At 43.1% G+C, this 23872-nt stretch overlaps 1 protein-coding gene across 3 annotated transcripts in view; it reads left to right on the top strand.

Annotated features, from left to right (window-relative positions):
• The window catches only part of PCDH7 (protocadherin 7), an 810835-nt gene that overhangs the window by 130858 nt on the left and 656105 nt on the right, over positions 1–23872 (top strand). The gene's annotated exons all lie outside the window — the stretch shown is intronic.

Genomic DNA, 23872 nt, shown 5'->3' with positions numbered 1-23872 from the left:
TGGCCTAGGGTCAAGAAACCCTGCCGACTGGTCATCATGACCTGTGTTTTAAATGGGCCGGTACTCGTCGTTATGGAATTCCAGCATTTATCAGTTTTCTCTCCTGGAGGACTGGAGCTTCTCCTTAGACAGGGAGAATACCGGTGCGCACAGGGGACCAGCAGCAGTGCAAGCGCTCCTCCTGGGCCTTGATTATACAGTAGGTCACTTGTTTGGCAAACCGAGAGCAAGCTCTGGTGCGCGATCACACGCTGCCAACCTTACCAATCAGTTAATTTATTGTGTGCGGCCAGCGGGTTCCCTGTTCAATTGTAAACGAGATAGGGAAATGTATGACTTGACATACCGCTCAAAAGGGGGAGAGAAGACATTGCAAAAGTATTGTGATGGCACAGAAACACGATTTTATTCATTGTATTCGTGTAAAAACAGAAACAAATAGCTACGAAATTCCGAGCCACCAGTCGCCAATGAGATGGAAGGAAGGTACAGTGATGCAGAAGCAGGAGGCAGTGAGAGGTAAAGATGGGGAAAAGAGACGAAAGAACCCCTATAAATTCAAGAGGAAGAGAATTAAGAAAAGCAACTGAGCGGAGGTAGAGAGAGGAAAAAAAGGGGGAAGAGACTGAATAGGGGAGAGTAAGACAGACTTGGCAAAGGAGAGAAAGGGAGACGAAAATATGAAGAGATACAAACAGGTGTAAGTTTTGAGGGACAGAAAGGAGGAGTTGACATGGGAAAGGTTTAGACATGGGGTATGGATCAAAGGAAAGCAGTGAGATTAAATGCCCAGGAAAAAGGTTTCATGCATAGCTCTGCCAGTGATTTACCACATTAAAGTGTGTCTGCATCTCACTGAATAGTTTCTCAAACTAAGATCAAAAATAGCTCGGTGCAGCCTACAGATTTCATGCCCAATCCCTTAAAGTTACAGCAACTGCTGATCACTAATATTAATCAAACCCATGCCTAGGCCGTGATTAAAGTAGGAGAACGAAAAAAGCAGCCAGCCAGCCTGTTGCATTAGCTTAGTTAAATTCTCCTACTTTAATCGCGGCCTGCCCGCCCGCACCATGCGCGCCACCAAATCAAAAATTGTAATCATGATGATGATTGATTCATCATCATAATTACACATTTTGATTTATTGCCTGCACCCGCGAAGGTCCCGTGAGAAGCTGAGCGCACAACTCAGGCTGAGCTGGAATGGGTAGCTCAGTGAAGGTTAAACAAGGCGCTAGCAGGCGAGAGGCCTCAGCATGTACACAGAGGACAGAGCTGTGCATACACGGTAATGGAATCTCGAGACCACCACCCGTCACCACCACTGCACGAGGCGCGACGCCCGCCAACTGTTTGTGCCACCCACCATGATGAATCAATGTCATATTAATTAATTTGGTGCCAGAAAAACGTTACGTACTCACCTGCTGTTGGTGGCAGTCTGTAGACACAGGGGGGCTACGTCGGCGGGCTAGCCTAGGATAAAATAATTAAATTATGGCCGCCAAAGATCAAGAAGTGCGGACCTCTGCTCGTCGTCACTCCCGATGCTGCAGGCAGGCGCGCAGTTTAAATCGCGCGAGGCCCAATGCGCATGCGGGGATGACATCAGCCGCACCCTAGAGAGGCGCGCAGACGCGGCGGAGGAGGAGTCAGTGCATCATTCTGCGCGCTGCGCAGAGGCACCTCCTCCTCCTGAAAGTTCGGTTCCACTTGCACACTGCACGGGTCAATCAGGCTTGCTGCTGTTTTCCCTGCAGCTGCACTCAGAGAGCGGACTCGGTCGGAGTAGTAGTCTTGCTTTTGCTGGGAACTTGAAAGTCTGACTGACTTCAGTCTGTCGGACTGAGAGTCAGACAGTCTCACGGTCCCACGACGGTCGGACTGAAAATCGGCCCCCCAGCCACAAAACCGGCCCCCTATTGGAAAACCAGCCCCCACCCCATCCAGCCTACCGGGGGATTGCCCGGTGCCCGAAAGCACCAGTCCGGGCCTGATCTCTTCCCATTCAATAAAGACAAGCCCGCATACAGATTCAATTCTAAAAAGTATACTACTTATGGATACTACTATTGAGGATTATAGCTAACATATACACATTCATTATATGGAATTCTCTATGGGGCACATGCATTAATGTGAGGAATTGTGATTCCTTAATAGCGATTATTAAAGAATCGCTATTAAGGACTCGCAATTCCCTATGTATGTAGGAATCGCTAAATAAATTGCGATTCCTAGACATTCCCTATCAGCGAATCGCAAATTACCATTCGCTAATAGGGAATGCCTTCCTATTTATTTCTATGGGCCTCAAGGACCATAGGAATGAATGGGAAGCCACTCGCAATTTGCGATTACCAAAAAGGTAATCGCAAATTGCGCATACAATTTCAAGGGTGATTGGGGGCCGAAAGGCCATCCTGATTCACCCCCAAAACTGGCATGTGTGCACATGTGGCGCACACACATGCCCTAAGGAATTGGTGTGCACCACATGGCACTTAGAAAAATGCAATTTTCTGCATTTTTCTAAAGGAATTGCAGATTACCACCGACTTGAGGTTGGTGGTAATGTGCGATTCCTTAATGCTAAATCGCAATCCCAGATTGCTTCTTGCATTGCATTTAAGGAATCGCAAATTGCGATTCCCTAAATGCATTCGTAAAATAAGTAATCTCAAATTCTGCGATTAACTAGTTTGCGATTGGGTTTGGGCTTGCTGCACCCCAAATGGCTAATTACCGGTCGACCGGTAATTAGCTTGATGCATGTTGCCCCTATTTATTATGCAGTTGTTTTATTTCCTCATTGAATTATTAAATTATAACTATACTATATCATTAAGTTGATACTCCAGCCCTAGCATAAATAGCCACAAAATTATGTTTTTTTTTTTCAATACAGTTAGTGCAACCTATCCAGATAATTAAATCTTTTCACATCCGCTAAAATATCTATTTCATGAAACAAAACAATGACAAAACAGTATAAATATTTAGTGAATTCATTTGTGCATTTTGCCTTATTTCCACAACTCAGACGTTCTAAAATGAAATTAAGGGTTATTTTTGTTATTTCTCAGCTTCTGAAAAAGATACCAGCTTGCATAGGAGTGTTGATTAGACTTAGAGGATAATTTATGAGAGTCTTGCACCACCGGAGTGTCACTTTTTTGATGCTCCTGCGAAGTGAGCCTCTAAATCATATCCATGACGCGACGCAAAGCCACTTTGCGTGGCTTTGCATCACCTCTTAGATATGGAGTAACACAAAGTAGCGTAAGCTGCTGCCTTGCCTTTTTCTGCATCAAGGAGGCCTTCCAAAGCCGTTCTGGTCGGTTTTACCATGTAACACACCTCGATTTTGATGCTGCCTTGTATTTACTTAATCACGTAAACCTGGGGCAGTGCCAAAACCTTACACCTCCTCAGAGCAGGCGTCACAAAGAGAAATATTTGCATTTCTCCTCGTTTATTTCTCTTTCCATGTGTGCTTCACATAGAAAGAGGAAAACACCTCTTGGGATTGCTTTTGTGTAGGAAGCTACCCCTACAAAAACAATTCTGCCTGCAACAGAGGCACTCTTGTACAATGGTGCAAGGGTGCCTACATTGACACTAGGCAGCAAATTGTGCACCAGCACAGGGGCAAAGGACAGGAATGCAACATATTTCCTAATTACAGTGCATTCTTGCCCTTTCACATTGGCGTCAGGGCCGGACTGGCCGTAGCGGGCACCGGGCAATCCCCCGGTGCGCCGCAGATTTGGGGGCCGGTTTTTGGACCCTGGGGGCCGTTTTTGTTACAGGCCGTTTTTGCAGCATAGCTGCAAAATCGTCCCTGTAACAAAATCGTCTGAAAACCGGCCCTCGCAAAGAGCTCGGCGGCGCCCCCAAGCCCCCGGGGGCCGGCCGAGCACTTTGCCAGGGACGGTTTTGGTTCCCAGTCCGGCTCTGATTGGCGTAGGGCAGTGTAGCAAGAAAACTTGCAGCGCTGCCCTACTCCCATCCCTCATAAATGACGCCCTTAATGTTTTTTAATTTCCTTTCTCCTTAATAGTTGGTAGTGTTACGAAATAACATCAAAATAATATGATCTTGTGACCTTTTGTTTCTCATATGTATGTGTGCAATTGAAATGCAGTTGCTACGTCTGTGTGTGGGGAGTCAAGGATCACTGTCTATTAATAACTTAGAAGCTTCACAAAGCAGAACTATTGTTTATTGTGGCCCTCCCAACCACAAATTGATATTAATTTATGATTACATGCTTCTTATCGGGGGCAGGTAAGATGGAGAAACATGTTATTATTGACCTCTAGCTTTGTATTAATCTAACACACAAAAAACATACATTATCACAATGTGCACATATACAGACACAGAAACACAGTGCGAGAATGTGTTTTTATTTTATTTACATGTTAGCAGTTTGGTGTTGCCTCCGTATTGGATTGTTTACACTCCCTAAAAGGTTAACTAAGATATTGCTTATATTTGATATCTGCTCTGGGTATGACCCATGAACAATATAAGGTGGACAGAATATTGAGCACAAAATAGCAAAATAAATATCGACAGGTAAGTAAGCCTAGATTTTCTATATCTAACTCCACATATACTTGCCCAAATGGTACATATATATTCAAGGTACGTAGAAGTGGAGTTAGGAATAGTAAATCTATACTATCCTATATGCACGTAACATTTGAAATGCTCTCCCTCAATATTTAATTCTTGATATTCTTATGCCAAAAAATGTTTTGTGTCTATATTCAGTAGTACAATCTCTGCTCTGATATCTATATCACAAATTTGAGTGGCGGCAAGGCCAACAAAACCTGCAGTCATCCAAGGGCAGTAAATAGAGCATCATTACATTGAGTAATAGTTACACCTGTTATTTACAGAACTTACTAATGACACCATTGTGGTTTCAAACACAGAATACAAAACAAGAATTTGTTGTAATTATTTGTTGGGTACAGACAAACACTTTATGTAATATAGTGTTTGTCTAAAGAGATAACACACCATTATGTTTTTCTGATTCCTTTAATTTTCTGAGGGAGTACTAAGGTATGTGTACTATCCTATTTCCGAAAAACTAATGGCCGGGGTGGAGGTCCAGTGGTGGTCAGGGACCACCGCACCAAAGGTCCGACCACAGTATTATGAGTACGGCGGTCGGACTTCCATGGGATCCCTGGCGTGGATCCTTGGCATTGGCGCAGTGGTCTTGATGGTGCTGCTGTGGTACCACCAAGCATATTATGAGTTTCTTCACTGCCAGCAGTCGCATGACGGTTCTCATGCCATGAAACTGCTGGTGGTTAGGCAACAAAGGGGGCCTTGTAAGGCCACCAATTGCCCCTGTGCATGAGGGTGCATAGAAGGGGGCACCATTTTTTGTCCCCCTGTGTGTATGCAGCCCTGTTCCTGCATGGCACGGACTGCTCAGTCCAGCCATGCAGTAACGTGCATTTGCTGTCCCACAGCGGTGCAGTTCTAAATCTCAGTCCATGGCGTGCAGGAACATGTGTTCGCGGTCCCGGAGTGGTGCCATACAAAGGCTCACTTATGAGCCTTTAAACTGCACCGTCAAGGAACCACCAACCGCTTGCCCACCAGACCATGTATTAACTCATAATCGGGCGGGCGGTAATTGGGATTGGCAGTGTGGGAGTGGGGCGGTGGCGTGGTGGCCCACTCTCACACCTCCAAACTCATAATCAGGCCCTAAGTGTTACTGTGTGGAAGTGAGATATTTGTGCTGTAATCCATGCTTGAAGGGATCTGAGTGCTCACAATTAATCAGGAAATGGAAAAAAACATGTTTCTGAGGTCAGTTGTTTCTGAAGTACAATAGTACTATCTCGTTGCAATTATCAAAAGTAAATCACCATCACAAAGGCATACACTTTATAAAATAAGGATTATGAGAAATGTATTTTCAACGTTCACAATGCTTTGGACAAGGTTTGAATAGAGTACTTTAGATATCAGGAAAGACTGGTTTGAATTGGATAACAAAGCAGATGGGCTGTACAAAGTTCTATAAATTTGATTAACCTGTCCCATGTAGGCCAGTGACAGAAATAAAATGACAATGATAAACGGGGTACCGAGTACAGTTTGTCAGCTAAATTCTAAAGCCAGGAAATATCGGGACATTTCTGTGTAGATACTTTTGACACAGTCTATGTGGGAGGATATTACATGAGTAATGAGAATAATTCCTTCAATGGCAGGGAGGAGGGGTAAAATACTATTAAGCACATTCTGTTAAAAAAACAAGCATAAGGCACTGTTTGGTTAAGCTGCTAAATGCAGATTGCAAATGCTAGAGATTTTCATGTCCATTATCATTAGGGTCAGGTAAGAGAATGCCATTCTCATCAATGCCATGAGAGTGACCACAACATCAGAGACAGTGAAAACTCTAGCATTAGGAACACCATCCACATGTTCACTTCTAATAAGTCTTTTGAACACTGATGTGGGCGGATGGCACATTAGCTACATTTAGAAAGGTATTGCACTACTTTCCATGTCCAAATATTGCACTATATATTAAGAAAGAAGCCTGATACCTTAGAAATGAACTGCAAAAGTGAGCATAGCTATGGTTACTCCCCACTTTGATTCATGATGCAGTTGGCATGTGTTTCAGTTGTATATTAAGTGTTTCCTACACACACAAGCACTCACATACACACACACGCAGTAAGAAAAAAATAGAGTGTTGTTGAAAAAATATAAAGCCACCTAGCAAAAGCCCATATTGTTATTGTTGTGATGTGAACGTTATCTGCATAGTATATGGGTATGTTAACTCATTCAGCTCTGGTATCCTCACTTTTATTTTAGCTCTGGCATCACACTAATCTAGCATGTGTTCAAAGGCCTGTTATGGACAATGTGAGATCCAGGATCTCTCTTAAATCTGAAAAAATGCACCAACCATGCCTTTGTAGTGGACGGATGGCTACAGTCCTTGTCCTGGGTGTAGCATATAAAGCAGTGGTGGCAGCATATGGTGTTTTTAGACTTGTTAGTATGACCAGACCTTTTTATCTGTATCAATGCGAATGTGATTTACTGACCGCTCTTCTGTAAAGTTCCACTGTTGTGTGTAGCCCAGAACCTTATGCTGGCATACCATGTGTAAGTCAAGTGAGTGTGATTGTATAGCATGCTAATAGAGCGAGTAGCATATCTGTGTTAGTTTGAAACCGCTGGTTGTGCATGGCAGAAGATCAATCAATCAATCAATCATTTGTAAAGCGCACCCTTACCCGTGAGAGTCTCAAGGCGCTGGGGGAGGGGCCGCTACTGATCGAACAGCCAGGTCTTGAGTATCCTCCTGAAGGTCAGCAGGTCTTGGGTCTGTCGTAGGCTCAGTGGGAGGGTGTTCCATGTCTTGGCGGCAAGGTGGGAGAAGGATCTCCTGCCGGTGGTTGTTCTTCAGATGCGCAGGATGGTGGCGAGTGAGAGGTCGGCGTAGCGTAGCTGGCGGTTGAGGATGTAGAAGGAGAGCCGTCTGTTGAGGTAGGCTGGGCCGGGCTTGTGGAGTGCTTTCTGTGCGTGGATCAGGAGCTTGAAGGATATCCTCTTCTTGACGGGGAGCCAGTGCAGGTTTCTCAAGTGGGGGGTGATGTGGCCGTGTCGTGGTACGTCGAGGATCAGTCGTACCGAGGCGTTTTGGATGCGTTGTAGTCGTTTGATGAGCTTGGTCGGGCTCCCGTGTAGAAGATGAAGGATGAGGACAGCTTCAACAGACAGTGGAGAGTTACGTGCATTTCTGTGGCTGAAGGGTGGAGAGAGATCCAGTCATTGAAGTGAGGAGGATGGAGACAATGTTACCTTTAGAAATTCCAAGACGATTTTGTTGGGTCTGCTGCTTAATTCCTCATGAGCACTGTCATTTGGTAGACAGTAAGGGAAGAACAGGGAACAGCATTTTCTTTTATTCAAGTTGAGGTCAAGAATGCCCTTTTAGCTGTCCCTCATTACTGCTTTAGAAAGGTTGATGAGAGCCAGATGTATTAACCTGAAGAGGTCTGATTCACAAAGGGCCTCCACACTCATGGTGGAGGTCCTGCAGTCTTAGAGGAGTCTCTGAACTTGGGGTGGAAGCCCTTCCTGAATCAGGCCGTCAGTCTCCAGAGTGTCCATGTGGTAGTTGCTTCTGTTTAGAGACTGCCCCAGTGACACCTGCTGTGTAAAGCATCACTTTACACATAGGCTTTGGAGACCAGCCCAAGAAAGACATTCGTAAGAAGACTTGAGATTTCCTGCCCAAAGTAAACCAAGGGTAAGAACTGACTGAGTTGTGCTCCAAGGCCCATGCAGGAAACAGCGATAATCTGCACCTTTGCTGAATTCATACGTCTACCACTAGACACAGAAAGAAGACTCTAGCTAGGATTATGCAAGTGGGTATATATACCAGAGCAGCAAGGCATGGCACCTTTTATAGAGTGCAACCAGGGACACAACCCTGTATCCAAATACTAAACATTTAGGGCCCTAGTACGATGCGATCAGAAAAGCTCCGACCATTAGAGCCTTTCTGACCGCATCGTAATATGTTGGTCGGATTCCTTTGTGACCGCCTCATGATGATGGAGGTGGTTGGAAAGGAATCTGAATGGTCATTCCGGCTGGCTTCCGATGAGCTAGGAGAGCTTGTCCACCAGTCGGAATGCGGCCAGTAATCCCAAGGAGCAGCTCTTTCCACCCTTGGCATTAAGATGTCGGGTTTCTGCTACCTTTCTGTGCCGGCCTTTCGGACACAGAAAGGCTGTCGGAAGTCGACTTTGGGGGGCCCCTAGCAGGATCCCCTTGGGTGCACAGCCTCAGGTTGGAGGCCGAGGGTTAGGTGCCCCCCTGTTGATCCCTGCACCCAGTGGCAGGCACCTCCTATTTTACAATGGGATCATGCATTCAGGCCGGTTTATGGCCGGAATACATGCTTCCATTTTAAAGTACAGGAATGCGACCGAAGAGTGTTCGTCGCATCCTAATTAGGCAGCCGGGACTGCCGGCCGGGTGTCGGTCGGTCCCACCCGACATCGTAGTAGGGTTCTAAATTGGGTAGTATTTAGTTATGCTGTGTGCTTAAAGTATTTGCTCTTTCTCAACAAAACAAGCACTCACAGGCTATTTTGTGTTTGTTTCTGTTGGTTGGTTACTGAATTCGGGTCCCTTTCATAACAATTTTCCTGCCTTAGAAGCCTGTTACTGCTCACTGCCCTTAAACTCAAGTGCAGAAAGGGTGGTTCTTGTCCCAGTTTGCAGAGAGAGACATAGTACCACAGTCCTCAACCGGTTGAGGTTGTTGGGGTCCGAAGCCCCTGTCTGCACTGCGGCCGCCCGAACGTGTTCTGACAGCAGTGCGTCACCCATCCTCACAAAGACTTAATGAAATACATATTTCACATTACTGTAAAGAGCTGTACTCCATTTCTGTTTGCAAAGTGTCCTTTAATTAGAACACTTACAACAAGGACAGAAAGATAACGTGTCCCATATGTATGCACAACATTTCAAAGCGACGGCTTAATTATGGCACAAAACGCTAGCTGTTTGAAAACAGTTCATAATTAAGGCGGTAGGAAATGCTGGGCAGCTTCACACATATATTTAACCCAATTCCTGACGTGAGGCGATGTTCAAAACTCGTTCTGCTAATCCTGGGTGATATCAGTCCAATCCACTTCAGATTGAGGCGGCAAGCCGAAACTTCATGCATCACACAAGTCAGAGAGAAATTGCTTTCAATTAAGATTCCTGACCTCACAGATTCATGCTAGTTTTTCTTCTTAAGGGGTTTGCTTGAAAATAACTGGAGGGCGACAGAACGAGAAGCGTTATCTGAGTACTCCTTGGCATTATGGGGGCGAGGTCAGCAGATTGCAGTCTGAACCCCCTTCATGTTCCTTTCTCAATCCCCTCAAAAGGCCCTGCTCTGAAAGGAAACCTTTGTATTTCCATGGTGATGTTTTGACTATTTTAATGATAAATTGCAGCATTCTATTTGAGCATAAATAAAGACTGTTTGTGTGTTCGAGTTTCTTCCCCCCTTGCCTCTGTGTGTGGACGCGTCTCATTCACGCTCCGCAGGAGTGCCCATCTATGAATGGGACTGAAATCATTTGTTTTGTTCCGTCCTCCTTGTGTGACCTGAATAACAACAACAAGCCTGTATTGGAAGAAGGTCATTCCACATTTGATTTCTGGTTTTCACCATCCCATATGGGTTATTGATGGGTTGCATGCGCGCGCCTTCACTGTGAATGATTTGAAAAAGTCAATTGTTAACTGTGAGAATAATATCAGTATTTATGTGGGAGCTGCCAATTTTTACAAAAAAGAAAAACGCGACTAACCTTGTAAAGACACAGTTCCAACTATGTACCCTTATACTATTGGCAGAAGAGATGTGTGAAAGTAATCTATATTTCACTATGAACAGTTACGGTGAACATTTTTTACAATGTGTTCTCAAATATTTCATACCCAATTTTATATGCTGGAACATGTTCGCAGTTTGCTGTTGAATAACCACTCGTATGGCACAAATTATCAATTGAAGGGAAAATAGTTAGTCAAGTGTTTTTGCCTAGCTGAACAGTCACTATTACTTAAAAATGCTAAATTATTTTAAACTGGTATAAGGCCTTCTATCCTATTAATTTCTGAGCACGTTTCTTCCCAGGAAATGACGATTCATTAGAAAATAGCTCCCATCAGTACCTGAGACTACTATGGAAATGTATGATTTTCTGTTAGCCAACGTTTTGTTTGGATTTAAGAGGTCAGGAAGCTTCCTCAGCATTAACGTTTTGCAAAAAATCATGAAAAACCAAACAAGCAATGACAAAGCCAAAAGCCTAACAGCCAATGCCAGACCTATTGGCTTTGCCAATGCTTATTTAAAGAATGGAGTGTGTTTTCAACAAGCAATGGCTGGTCTCTGGGAATCTAATTTAACTGTAAGTGGCTATGAATAAGTTATCATCGCAGCTACTGCCAAGATATCCCACATTATTGGAAAGGTCTAGTAGTAATCATCCATATTCCTAACAGGAACCTTCAGATGTTGACCACAGTTGGACATTCTTGATGGAAAGGCAGCAAGGAGATTTCAGCTCATCTTCCTGTGCTCAGGTTCCCTATAAGATACGTCCGAGGTGCAAGCCTGAACCACAGTGTTCCGTTTTGTGTGTTTTACTTGCATTTAATTTGTAGGTAAAGTGGTCCTTTTCCTCGTGAATCTTTCTGAATGATGCAAAGTGTCTCGAGCATTGCTCTTCTAGCTATGTGTAGTCATGGAGTGTTTTTAGGACTTGTATCATGTGTTCTCTGAAATGGGGTGGAGAAAGAATGAGCTGCCTTTTGTGTGTGATAGAACTGGGGGAGTTAGAGGTAGAGGGGGTTGGCATAGTTGAGGTTGGATATTATGGGTGTGCATATAGATTGTGGGGCAGATTACAAACCATGCAGAGTGGAATTACTTCATTGAATTCCACTCTGTCTGAGTCCAAGTGAGTCAGATTTTCCAAACCCGTTTTTTCTGTGTGTAGTTGAAACGGATCCGTTTTTCTAGCCTGGCCTTGAAAATCATATGAGGTTCTAACTGCAGCTGCAGCCGAGCTCTCTACCACCATTTTTTGCTAATTCTAATGGTGGAGCATGTATATGCTCCCCCTCCCCCTTTCCTTCCTCAACAGACTCCACAGAAGGCTTGTGATTTTGATGTTTCTGTGTTTTCACTCTCTGGATTGCGTGTGTACAATCAAATTCAGTGTGCCCATTTTGGCTTTCCTTAGCGGGCACTTTGCGCCCAACTGAAAGTTCATTGCACCACAGAGGGCACTTTTTAAACAATCTTTGGACACTAGTCTGATAAACCCATCCCTGAGGCTGGAGGAGAGACCAACATTTTCTCTCCTTCCCCATTCCATGTTATTCCCCTTTCACCCCACCTTTCTGTTCTTGCCATTTTGTAGGGCAGGGACAAAATGTAAGGTCGATGATAACACTCCAACCTCTGACCAAGGAAGAGTTTCATTACTCGGGCTGCAGTAATCCACCATCTTAGTTGAGGAGTAGTTTTTACCCTGTATGAGGATGAAGCTTGCAGGGTATTCCTCCTGTGAAGGATTCACATTCACTCCTTATCCTCTCCTGGCTCAATGCTTAGTAAGAGTCCACATACGAGAAAACTCTGACGCAATCTGACCTGCTGCATATTGGGTTCAATTAAGGAGATGGTGCAGATGCATGGCCCTCTAGGTGCTGTGAGATGGATCTGATTGTAGCTTTGGGGAATGTTGCATGTGTGGTATCTGCTCCATTATTTACCCTCTACTCACTGAACATAAGTACAGCTTCAGTCTCGCACTAAAGTGGGAACTGCACTAGCAGTGCAGAGAGTAGCGTCAGGAACCAAATCATAGGTCGATACGCCCTGCACTGCCAATACTGATAATTAAGTTTGAATTTTGCTAAATTCTCATATCTTCAAAAATGGTAGGGGGTCCAAGTACACCTGTTTGAGTGGTGTATCCTCACCATGTAAATTTTACGAGAGAGTCAAAATATTTTTCACTTATCGATCTTCATCAAATTTCAGACAAATTGTTGCATCTTCTATTTCATGTTTTTGTCTAATTTCGTATTGTAAGATTACATGTTTTTCTTTTCGATCATGCCTTTGATGCTGATTCCCATATATGGCTATAAAAACTGCTGCCCTGGGCCCATGCAGATCAGAGGGGTGGGGCGGAGGGGGGATTTCGACAGACGGCGATGAGGGGAAATTAAATAAATAATTAATTTTCCCTCGTCGTCATCTATCGAAACCCCCCCCACACACACACACACTAGGCCCCACCGTTCTTACCTGCACGGGCAGCGGCTGAAAAACTGGTGGATTTATGAAGAGGTTTAGCCAGTGTACCAATCTTCTCCCATAATTCGTTCATCTGTTTCAAGAGCAATATTGTCAGGCATGTGTTGAAGATTCTCCCTGTAACCTGAAGTGTGTAGTAATGCAGGTTCTAAAGCTTGCATCCTGCCTACCAAAGAAAGCGATACATTTACTCCCAGATAGTGATTTCAGAACTTCAATTCAAGGCTTTGTGAACTTGCATCAAGGTGTTGGCAATGTCCTGATCCAAGGCTACCCAGAAACCATACTAGCCCACATGGAGCGCATCTTACATATCGCAGCACATCTTATCAAGGGCCTGCAGAAAAATGACATCACCCCCACGCTGGGGGATTCCCACTGGCTCCCCTTGCCAATTTGCACCATCTTCAAATCCAGCTAGCCACTACTTCGCAATTCATGTCTAGCTCATGGACAAGCTCACCAACCACAGCCAGGACTGGAAATCATGTAGATAAGAACATGATCTTTTTTTTTATTTTTGTTGGGTACTGTCCGTTTATCAATATATTTTAACTAAAGTTCTTGGATGTGTTTGGAATTACATATAGTGCCTAAATCAACAATCTGCCTGGATTTCTGCCCAGCATTCCGCTACAGCGCTGAGGGTAAATACCACTAAGATAGCCGGTTCAAACGTGAAGCAGGTACATATTTCTAGGCAGATAGCAGCCTATGAATTGGGATTGAGGTAAACATGTAACAATGACCTTTAAAGCTACTGCCAGTAATTTCAGAGGCAGTATTGTTTCCTCGCTGAACAGTACATCTTGTATTTGTCTGAGTGTGCAGTTGCAACCCATGAATTAGGCTTCATGCTTCAGAATTAATTTATGGGATTTAGAACTGGTCTCATTTTGTGCATAAAAATTCAACAGTTCTACTCAGCCATTTTTCAGCAACTGAGATTCTTAGTAGTAATTCCCTCTCTACTGCCTGATGTTAATTTGACCTCCAACAGCAACACGGTGCAGCACCTTTTACTGACAGCAAAAATGTTATCCTATTGCAATGGATGGTAATTACTGTTATTCGTACCTACTAATTGCTATCGGTGGTGTTGCTGTTGCCCCTTCAGGGATGAGTATCCGTGTCTCTAAATACATCTTTGCATAGCGTAAACATAGAAATAATGTAAAAACATAATAGAGATGCTACAAGAGAAACCAATCAGCCTTGTATCAAGAGATGATTTCATTTTTTTTTTAAATCATGCGTGTACAAAGAGAACAGGCCCCCCTTGAAGCAAGAATTTACTTCAAATATCTCACATCACTCATAAAGCACTGTGGTTTACATGTACAAAGAATAGAAATAGCAATTTCCTAATTGTGCTTTTTTGGGACTCACAGTTAGGAAATCACTATTCCTGATGAATGAAACTCGAGTTTCATTAGCGATTCATAGTAGGTCGCAAATAGACCTATCTCATGAATATTAATTAAGTAGTTCATAATTTGTGACCCACTACGATTCGCTGCCTTCAATGGGATAGTCGTCTGCTGGGGTCAGCACACCACCATGTCTGTGACTACTTTTCAATAAACAATCTTTTTTTTTTAAACGCATCACATTTCCCTTAAAGCAAAATGGGATGTGTTTAAAAAGAAAAAAATGAAACTTTGAAGTTTAATTTTTATGAATAGGTAGTGGTCCAGTGGACCACTGTCTGCTCCTACAAATTATTTTACAAGCCATTCTCAAAGGGGAGTGGGTTCGTTAGGGACCTGTTCCAGTGCTTAATTTGTAATAAAATACATGCTCGGCTAGAGCTGGCATCACCTTTTCTTGCTGCCAGCACTGCCAAAACAAAACTATTAACCATCACACTCCTAAAAGTGTGACAAGTCAGACTATATCAGGCCCCCAAAGCTGTAAGAATCTCTTCGGCAGCAGGTAGTACTCATTTTTAATTTATAATTATTAATAAACATCTGTTGCTTTGCTCATCTCTAAATTAGACACCATGTGTCAGACTATCATATGCCCCGGTGTTGACAATTAAGTGCCGCTGCAGAGCACCGTAAAACACCAGCTCAAACGAAGCACTGAACTCCTTTCCCTTTGCCAATGGGTTACCACCAACTTTGAGTTGGTGGCAAAATGTGAATGTTTTGTGACTTCATTTCAGTTACAAAACATGTGTGCATACCAATGCAAATCTGCATTTAGAACTAACGCCCTAAAGACGATCTTCAAAATACCGAACTGCAAACCCCAGATTGGGATTCAGTAACAAGTTAACAAATTGCAATTTGGGCTTTGTTTGTACAGACCAAAAAGAATTTTTCAAGTCGTAAATGGATCAATCCTACAAATCGGCTCGTTTGCGACTGGAAAAATGCTTCATACATGTGGCCCCATGTCTCAGAATTCTGAGCTATCTGAAAACAAACTGCACATCTTCAGAGGAGAGTGAGAAACACTGGCAGCACACCTAACTTCCTACTAGAGATGTCAAACCCTAAAAGTCCACAACACCTAAATACGCATTCCACAGCTATGCTTAAGTATGGAAAGCTATGATTCAAACACCTTCGATACAACATTTCAAAAGAACCAAAAAGTGACCATTTTAGATTGTACTTAGATGCATAAGGCTATTGTTTCTGTTATCCTTCACCTGTATATAACTGTGTTCACTTACTTTTAAAATACTTTGTTGCCAATGTGGTTATATCCACAATATTGAAATACATAATTTGGAATGCTGTTAATAAAATGTTACTTTCACAGTATCACTGTTGAAACACCAAGTTCCAATGCGCATTAAGAGGAACTGTGTGGTTCAAGTACATATTTTGTCATTCCTACTAAACTATACTTAGCTTATACATATCTTTCAGCATAAGATAAAAATCATTCAGGGTTCAAAGTTCAGATAGTCTCAGGTGTTGGAGCGGAACCTCCAAGGGAGGGGGGTGGGGGCGGTTGTGAGTGTAGAGATGCTTAGGTCCTGCTGCAAAGTTAAGAAGTATCTTATGGACAGAGACCTCTGTGACAGGCTTCGCACATCACATCTCCCTGTTAGGTGACAGGCTGCTAGCACAGTATGTAAAGTAATATCAAGTTAAACAGATCTTGCAGCTTACACGTTTGCACAGCAAAGTATGAATTTGGCTGCACATCTTACAGACCCAGGCAGCAACCTCTCAGGTAAAGGAGACCTTATAGGCCTAGGCCTCGGATGTGTCCCTCTGGTTCAAAGCATTTTACAGGCTCTGACTTAGGCAGCATAGTTACCCTATGTGTTACGCAGGCTCCATGCAGCAAACCAATTCCCTATAAGATTTAACACTGCACAGCAAGTTTTCATACAGAAGAGCTTTCTCTCTGACTGCACGAATCTCACAGAATCATGCTGTAAAGAGCAAAGCTATTTGCGGAATTCAAAGGTTCCAAATGACTTAGATGCACCGGGCCTTTAAGAGCAGATCTATCCCTCAGGGGGCAGTTTTCACAACCTTTTCGTCATCGCTCAGGTCGCATAGACAATGCGGCTGCTCGTCTGGTCTCATAGCGCTGAGAGAACCGTGCATCAAGAATAGGAGATCACCCACGCGCTACGCAGATGGTCTGAGCTGAGTCCTCTGAGACTTTGGATATGTATCTAATTACTTTGGGTTTTAATTTAATTTGAGTATTTATAAAAATACTAATACGCCCTAAGGCCTGTTGGCACAAAAGTTTGTCGGAAGAACACAGCAGAATCTTATCGAGGATAAATGAGGGTCTTGTGTGTTTTCCTGAAGGCAATATGCGACATGCTCGGTTTCAAACAGGGGAGTTCCGCAAGAGAGGGCCCACAATGAGGAGGCCGCAGCTGCACAGGAGGATTTACCAGGGTGGCTTTCAAAGTTGAAGTCAAGACAATGGATAAGCAAGCTGGGGAATAGTTGTAGATATTTGCAGGAAGAATCAAGCAGCCTTTATGTATGAGGCATAGTATTTTAAATTGGACTCGGCTGCAGCAGGCTGCCAGTGAAGCTAGACGAGGGCGGATTTAGCTTTAGGGAAGCGGGGAGCAGAGATGCAGATTGTGAATACATTGCAGTCTTTGTCGGGGTGTTTTGCTAACACTAAGGTACAGAGCTTTACAACACGTCTTAAGCCATTCACATATGCAAGCGCTGATTTTATGCTCCCAGTTGATAAAAGTGGAAGGCGAGGTTCACGTTTGCACACAATGAACGCACATGAAGAAACAACAGAGGACCTTAGGATGGCCATCTTTAATCTCGACTCAACTTTGACTCCTAAAATGTTGATGTTCTAACTGGGACAAGTGAGAGGGGCAAGTGAACAAGGCCAGAGATGAAAAGACCACACGGAGGAACATCCCCAACTATCAGGACCTCCAGGTCATCCATGTCAATTTGCAGCCAGTCTGTGCACATCCTTTTAGTAAGATTGCATGGAAAGTCATTCATAGTGCAGGGCTTCCACGTGCTGAGGAATCTGACATTAAAGCTTGCTAGTCCTCTAATCATATATATTGAACAGGTACAGACCAATGACAGATATACGGCTATTTCTTCAGCTTACAGAGAGCCCACAGACTAAAGGATAGCAAAGTAAGCCTAACCCTTGGATCAGACCTCTGAGAACAGTATGTATCCCTCATGTTACAAAATCTCTGCTTCAAAATACTGATTGATGAAATCAATTTATTAATTTTAGAAACAGTTCTATTTTCTGGGACAAAGTTCTAAATGATGATCTGGTTGGCAAGCTCTTACAGGCAACACCAAGTGTCACAGTGCAAGAGAGCCAAAACTGGAACAGAATAGATGTAAATGAAAAACGTGTCTGAATCTAATACGTTTAAAATAGTGTTTATTCTATACTATATATAGATCATCAGTATTTAGGAATTACAGCATAAGAGACAGGTTGGGCACTGGGAACTGATTCACAAAGAAAATCCATGAACCTTCACCCATATATGTTCTCCTATATAGAGATAGAGAGTTATAAATGTTGATAGTTCACATGTATTCCCAGTTGTATGTCAGAAAGCTTCAACAGTATCAGCTTTCAAGGCATATTACTGATAATGTTGTGCAACATTTCTCCAAGATGCTAATTCCCCAATATGGAAATGCATATGCAGCACAACTTTTTTTTCCAGTGGAAAAAAAACTATCTTTCACTGGAGAAACAATGTCAACTAGACCCCTTGATAGAGAAAATCTCCAACCAAGGTTTTGAAGGAGTCAGACAACAGTTTGTAAATGTCCAATTTCTAGTCATTCACAGACTCGAAAGGTAAACCAAGCCATGCTCCGCAATTCTCCATCCCTTGTCTGGAGTTTATCTCTGTAGTCCTGGTGAACCTTTACAATTAGTACAAGCATTTATGCCTGCTTGGTTTCCTTTTGTTGATAAGAATTAAACGTACCTGCTTGCCGCGTCCTCCTTGCCGCTCCTCCTGGTCGTGTCTCACCTCCTCCTGCCGGCAGGAAGATGAAGCAGCCTGGAAGCATCCAAGTTCCGCTGAGCCAATTGCAACCCTGCAATGCAGCATTGTCATTGGTCTGAGCACCGTGGGTCTGGGCTCATATGGGCATGGGGGCCTGGGCATGGTCTCCACTCACGCTGCAATGCAGCCTAGATGGAGAAGAGGGAAAGTGCGCATGACTGTTTTGGCCTGCGCAAGAAGGCTGGCCAAACAGTCATGTGCACCTAGAAGTGGGGGCTCCTCGGCTGCTCTGTCATCCTCATCCCACCCCGCCTCCCTCACAAAGCTTAGCTGCTGTTCTCGAAAAAGGAAATAAAATCAATTCGATTTTTTTCTTAACTACTGAAAAAAAACTGTGAGGCATCAATCCTCTGCCATAGCAGAGGAGCCGACACTGATGGGTAAAGAATACACAGGAAGAATATGAACGCTATGGGCCTTATGTAGAGTTTTCTGGATGGGATGCTCCATCACAAATGTGGGGGATGTTCAGCGTATTGCAAGTGCTTTGTAGTGTGCAACACTTATAATACCGTGGACAGGATATACATCATGTTTTGACAGCGTATCCCATATGCCAAACTCTAACTAAGGCCCTAGGTTTTTGCATATAAGGTTAAACATCCAAAAATTAAATTCTTAGCTGAAGTGACTGAAAATATCCAATCATTTTTTCCATTTTTTATATAACAGCGGGTGGGTCAAATGGTTAACACTTTAGTCTATTCAGCGACTGAGTGAAGCGATTGGGATGAATGGATGATACTGGGTCCCCACATACACAGACTCTACGTTTTAGCTTTAAATCATTAATATATAACCTCCAGTACTGAGACTGAATATCTTACCGGTGACTAGGATGACTCTACAGCGACAGACTCGCAGATCGGTGCCTTATGTTCATGTAGAACGTCTGCTTCCAGTGGGGTATTTCACTGGGCAGTATGGTGGTAATTGTGAATTGAACGTGCTGCCTTCATCCACTCAGTCACATTAAATGGCTGAATTGCTTTAGCTGGGGTGATTGTTGGTAAGTCGAGGGGACAGTGGTACACAGCAGTCCATCCTATGTGACCCTATTCTCCTCCTGGATTGTTCATGCAGAGCTTTGCTTTGCCTCACTGGGAGCTTTAGAAATACTCTGAAGTCGTTCCTGTCACATATCAAGTGAAACCTGGCGGCTTAAGTCTATGGGCACACAACGCGCCCTCCTCAATGTTTAGCAATGCGTGAACCCAATCAGAAAGACAAATTTCCAAATGTGTGTGTTCAATGGATTTCTTCTCAGTGGATTAAGTATTTAAGCGACACATGTCACCAGGGGTTGAGCACACTGATTATTCTCAGCTGAACTGAGGTTATGCAGAAGATTTCATTCTGAGACACACTGAGAAATATGAGCCTGAGGCGCCTCGGTTTTTCATCTGTAAATCACTCCTGGGACAGGGGAACAGCACTAATCCCCTGCGAACCGGGCTCTTCGGAATGTGTTTCCACAATGGGGGTGAAGTGGACACTTTCACCACGTGCAAGCACATATCGACCCAAAGAAGACCATAAGCCTTCCCTTCTTCCCTTTTGGAAGCTGTTTATTTTACACTTGTAAATTGCTTGCGTGCGCATGTTCTGGGGGAATCACATACCGCTAGCAGGGGTCAACACCTGTTATGTATAGGAATTAGAAATGGTAAAGGTGTGTTTTTTAAAAGTGCCACACATTTTTATAAAGGTTTTGTCTTCCATATTGCAAACTACAGCTGATACATTTCTGGCTAAATGACCTCTAAGGAAGAATTTTATTTAAAAGACAAAGTGCTGACTAGACCAGGTGATAACCTTGTCTAATCTGTGCATCACTTGGAAGACAAAGAGAAGTGCATCACTTCTGCTATAGTTGCATATCAAATGTATGCCATTACTTGAGTGTCATTACATTTAAGTCATTGGATAACCATGAGTGTATATAACACTCCTTGTGCAACGAGGGATATTAAGCCTAAGCTCAAGGGATATTACCCCTAAACTCGGTTTTCAGAATCTCATATTGTGTTCTCTGGAGAATATAAATATGCTTTCATCATACTAAAATTGACATTTTGAAATGGAGTGTACGTAAAAGTGAGTTCATTTGAAATTAAATATTTGATAATCTCAAAAAATGTAAACTATTTACAATAGACACAAAAAGCCATGCATGAGTGAGAGAGTGTCTCTACCCATGCATACGTGCACTGGAGGGATGCAGGGGAACAATGTGCACTTCTGTCTCCTGGACATGTCTGCTTCATGTCTTGTAGCTCAGTACCGGGCCCAGACATACCTGGGCTGGCATGAGACCTGTGCACTCCCATCTCCAGCAGCAGTAGGACCACCTGCCTACTATTTCCCTTTACCGGAAGGACTGGAAGGCTAAAGCAGGGTGGGGTGGGCTTGCCCCCATATGAGAATGCACGGGGCAAAGATGAAGGTGAGTGGTCCAATGGCTGAACTTAGGCCCAGCTAGGTTTTCATGTGGCATCCTGGGAGGGACGCCCATCCCCATCAGAGACCCACATCATCTGCTGCTCCACACCACCCTTGGAATATGATTGATCAATATCGATTGATTCTTCGAGATGGTGCAAGGGACACCGACTGGTGAGGACGTTCCTGCTCAATCCACAGGAACTTCTGCACTTTAGTGATCCTCAAATCTTTTAAGGACCCTAGTCGAATTTATTACGGCATCCCTTACACAAGATTTTCTCTAAATCACTATTCAATTGATTCCTTGGATGCCCATGCCATGAACTGCTCTTTCATCATATACATGTTGTTAGTCCTGATGGTGACCATTCAATGACACAGGGCCAAAACGCGTCCAAGACTATTGCAAAATTAACATTACATTAAGGGACGGTTTTCACGTTCAAACTCTTGGACCTGAGAATTGATCAAACCATAACTCTCAATAGTGTTTGTTGTCTTCTACATTTTACACACACTTTTACAGTATTTTGGTATTATTCACGGGGTGATCACATGAGTACACGGCACTTGCTGAGAAAAGCATTGCCAAACAATATACTTTTTATTGAGTTAATCAGCCCCCCTTTTCTTTTACTTGTCTTCATTACTGTGTATGATTTATTCCAGTGTTGATTACATTTGAATTGCGCGATTCCACTCAAAATCGTTATTTTCTATGTCTTTACATGGTCCCAGGTGATTGTTGGACTGCTCCTCTTCTTAATAACTGCTGCTGTTTCCATTTCAGGCCTTCGTGTACAAAGCCTCATGCTGTGCCAGATCGCTTACGTGTAGCATTTCATTTCTAACCTTAACTTATGGGACGTGATGAAATATTTGACATTATGCTGTTTTGGACCCTTAAGGTGACCAAATCAAAGGACATTGGCCTAGCTCTGTGATCGGACTCCTCACTCGCCACCCAGGTGCCACACTGGCATCTATGAATATTAAAGAAGTGGTCAGACGCCCACAGCTTTATTATTCATGGAATGTTTGCATAGGAAATACAGAAGAACATGTCCCTCTCCCTGCCCACAGGTTGCTCTGTGAACCTAGGTGTGCATGCAGAGAGGCCAACCTGCACATTTTGGTGAGGAACTAATGTGCAACTAAGAAAGCAAGTAGCCATTACGGAAAATGATAATATGGACAGCTCTGCTTTTGAACAGATTTTTTGGGAATAAATACCTCACGTGTAGAAGATTGCAGAGGGTTGTGGTATCTAGACTATCATGTTATTGCTATTGTTATTCTTACTTATAAAGCGCACTGTAACACTACGGGCATCCTGGCGCTGGGATACATATAAACTATCGTCATATCAGCTGCAGAACATGCAAGATTGACCTGCTTAACCTCTCGGAAAGAGCCAGGTTTTAATTTTCTTACGAAACAGCAGCAGGTCCTGCACCTGTCTCAGTTCGAGTGGCAGACCATTCCATAGCCTAGCAGCTGCAATACTGAAGACTCTACCCCCTGAATTTACTCTTTTGATCCATGGTATTTTTACCAGGTTAGGAAGAGCGAAGAGTGCGGGTAGGAACATACCATCCAAATTTGCTCTGCAGCATTTTAGGCCCAAGCCCATGCAGTGCCTTATAAACATGGCAAATTAATTTCTTCTACTGCAAACAGAAGTTGTGTTGTTTTGCATGATTTTACCTTAAAACTTGAGCCACTTTTATGCATGCACAGGTACAGCAAATTAAATTACATTCTCCAAACCATTGGCGACAAACTCTTATTTGGTCATCCGTGGTATTCAGAAACATGTTAATGATTGATCAGAAGACAACGAGCCTTCTCAGCATCTTAAAACAGATCACCAACACATCCGGCAAACTTGAAGTTGAAAGACAAAACACAGCAAAAGAGGAAATTATTGGGTTATGGTGGTTTATGTAAAATACGTTCATTAGAATAATTTGTAGGCTTCAGATAATCACATTAATAATTAATAAAACATTATAATATCGACACATAGGCTTTTAGATTAATACAAATGCCATAGAGATCCCAATGATAAAATGCAGCCCTATATGAATTATAATTTATGAAAAAAATGATATATTTAGAAATATTCATTATAGGAGAAATATGATGACAAAATCTTTGAAGTGACAACTTTTTAATACGAGATAACATCAAATAGGCAATTGATGTTGTAACACGTTTTGGGATGTTTAGCGATTCTGGAAAAAAAAGTCAAAATGTGTTTTTATGAAAGGCAGTGTCTTCCTGTGTGGAAGGCATACATTAAGAGGTTTGTGTGATAGCCTTCTGCGGTTATAGGAGTATGCTTCATAAAGCACAACAGTTAGGTTGATTTGCATGCAGGTCACAGTAAGAGAGAAACTGTATTTGTTTGTCATTTGTTAGACCTAGCCCTTTTTACAGGGTTATCCCCAAACATTGTATCTTTTGCCTCCTATTTTTCTGACCCTGTTGGATATAGGATTCTGGGCACGTTAACACTGCTGATCAGTGTTTAAAGTGCATGTGCTCTCTGTATGAATTGTAAATGTGATTGGTTAGCTGCCAAGTTGACCTGGCAATTGCACCCACTTGCCAGGCCCAAACCTTCCCTTTTCTTACATGTAAGGCACCCCTCAAGTAGGCCCATTGTACCCCATGGGCAGGGTGAAGTGTATGTGAAAGGTAGGACATGTACTAGTGTGTGTGATGTCCTGATAGTGAAATCCTATATATTTTGTTTTTCTCTGTTGAAGGGCTGTCTGTCCCATAGGCTTATCGTTGGGGCTGCACTTCAACCTTGTTACATGTGTAACTTTCAATAGGGACAAGATAGGAAAATGGAGTTTAGGCTGTCTGAGCTCAGAATTTATTAACATATCTTTTGGTAAAGGTGGTTTTTAAATTGTGTGTATGAAAATGCCACTTTTAGAAATCAAGCATTTTCTTGCTTTACCATT

Source organism: Triturus cristatus, chromosome 2_2, assembly GCF_964204655.1.
Source record: "Triturus cristatus chromosome 2_2, aTriCri1.1, whole genome shotgun sequence".
NCBI lineage: Eukaryota > Metazoa > Chordata > Amphibia > Caudata > Salamandridae > Triturus > Triturus cristatus.
This window is presented reverse-complemented; position numbering and strand designations above follow the sequence as displayed.